The sequence below is a fragment of the Gracilinanus agilis genome, chromosome 4 (assembly GCF_016433145.1).
Source record: "Gracilinanus agilis isolate LMUSP501 chromosome 4, AgileGrace, whole genome shotgun sequence".
NCBI classification, from domain to species: Eukaryota; Metazoa; Chordata; class Mammalia; order Didelphimorphia; family Didelphidae; genus Gracilinanus; species Gracilinanus agilis.
The window spans coordinates 317,602,945-317,605,264 of NC_058133.1; the positions used below are offsets into that span (position 1 = coordinate 317,602,945).

The following is a 2,320-nucleotide window of genomic DNA, read 5'->3' on the forward strand; positions in this document are numbered from 1 at the left end:
AATATAGGTTAAATATATATTGTCATATAGTACATATTTCCATGTTTGTCAGGTTGTGAGCAAAACACATATAATACATGGAGGAAATAAAGGAAAGAATGGTAGGTTTCGGGGGCAGCTGGGTAATTCAGTGGATTGAGAGCCAGGCCTAGAGACAGGAGGTCCTAGGTTCAAATCTGGCCTCAGACACTTCCCAGCTGTGTGACCCTGGGTAAGTCACTTAACCCCCATTGCCCACCCTTACCACTCTTCTGCCTTGGAGCCAATATACAGTAGTGACTCCAAGATGGAAGGTAAGGATTTAAAAAAAAAAAAAAAAAAAAAAAAAAGAATGGTAGGTTTCAATCTGCATTTTGACTCTGTTTGCTCTATGGCAGTGGCTAGCTTTTTGTGTCATGAGTCCCTTGGGGTTGTCCTGGATCCTTGTCTTCTTGATAAAAGTTGTCATTCACAGCTAATCATCACACATTATTGTTATTACTCTACTATGAGTTCTTAAAGCTACCTAGCAAAGATGTTGTCTGTCCTTTGTTTTCCAAATGACATTATGAATAATTTGGGGGGTCTGGCTAAGACATGAGCTTGTCTGGTAGAATGAGCTGCTACGAGCAGAGCGATTACTCCTTGGGATTTATAATCTCCTCCTATCCATCACTGTTGTAGAAGCCTCCACGGCCACCTCCACCAAATCCTCTGCTGCAGCCATGACTACCATCTCCACCACCGCTGCGGCTGCTGCTTGGTTGACTTCTGAAGCTAGTTTGTTGACAGGCTGTGTTCCCAGGACCCCACTGAATCTACTCCTCTTAGAATGTCCACAATTGTTTTGGTTTTATAAGATGATTCATTTACAAAAATGCATAATATGGAAACATGATTGAATTGCTTGCCAACTCTGGAAGTAGGAAGGGAAGAAAGGAGGGAGACTACAACTGCAGAAAACTTATGTGGAAATTTGTTATTAAAAAAATAAATTTAATTTAATTTTAAAAAGAATGTCCACAACTATCCGTACAGTGGTATTCATGAAGCCATACTTTCTACCCTACGATGGCCCTTCTTGCTTAGCTACAAGGAGATTCAGCAAATTCTTGGTAATGTTAATGTGCCTTTCTTCGAAGAGGAAGTGGCCCAACACAACCTGTACAACCAATTTCATGCACATAGTCTTTGGTATCACTCATTCATAAAAGTGTATGAAATATGTATTATATGACAATATATGTATAACTTGTATCATATTACCTGTCTCCTTGGGGATAGGGAAAAGGTTGGAGGAAGAGGAAAAAAAGAATGAGACATAGATTTTTGAAAATAGCAAATGTGAGAATTCTTGGCTAAGAATGTTTATTATAATTTATTACATATTTATAAAAAATCACATGCATTGCATTATTGCTGCTACATATTATATGATATATATTCAAAAAGTGGGAAAAATGTTTATGATATTCTACAATTGAAATATCTAGTCCTCTTGCTGTCATTGCTGTAGCTACTAAAATTGGGCTTTTTCCTGAGTGAAACTGGTCTCCATGGATACTGGCATAAGCATGTCCTTCACAGTGTAAGAAATCGGCTAAGGAATCTGCCCCCTTTTTGATCTCCACAAGTACTAAGGACAGTAAATTTAAGAGGTCGAGCAGAAATGGCCAAGTGTCTGATTATTCCACCCACACTACTTTCTGTGTGGTGTTCTCCGAAGTAGAGGCAATTCTGTCTATAGCCAGAGAGATACATTCATACAAGAAGTCATGAGCAGCATCCGGAATTCCTTGGGGAAAGTGACGCTAAACATCATTATGTAGATGACTCTCTTCTAAGGCATAGTCATTTTGCTCAACTATGCAATGAATCTGAGATTCAAATCCCATATTAAGCACTTGATTAGCTTCATCCAACATTAGATACTTACAAAAATCTAAGTCAATCTTTCCTGTTTCCATCATGCCTAATAGGTGTCCTGGAATTGCCATAAGCAAGTGACATCCATGTTCTAAGTCTTAAATCTGCTGACTGATATCAGTGCCACCATAGAGTATGCATGGGCACACTCTGGATCAAGTTGAAAATGTTCTTGTTTCATCAGAGATCTGTTTTGCCAGTTCTCTTTTTTGGTACTAAAACCAGGGAGAATGGGTATTTGTGACACGCATACTTCTATTTTCCTTCATAACCTCAATGCTTTTCCTGGGTCATATGTACAATTCTGACTCAGAATTTACAGAATAAATGCAGCAGTTTTTCTAGATCTTGTTAGGCAGTCTGACTTTATTCTTTTTTTTTTTTAAAACCCTTGTACTTCGGTGTATTGTCTCAT

General features: G+C 38.4%; 1 pseudogene; it reads right to left on the reverse strand.

The window, feature by feature from the left end:
• Positions 1 to 631: 631 nt before the first annotated feature.
• LOC123246489 overlaps positions 632 to 2,320 on the reverse strand; it is an 18,020-nt pseudogene continuing 16,331 nt past the window's right edge.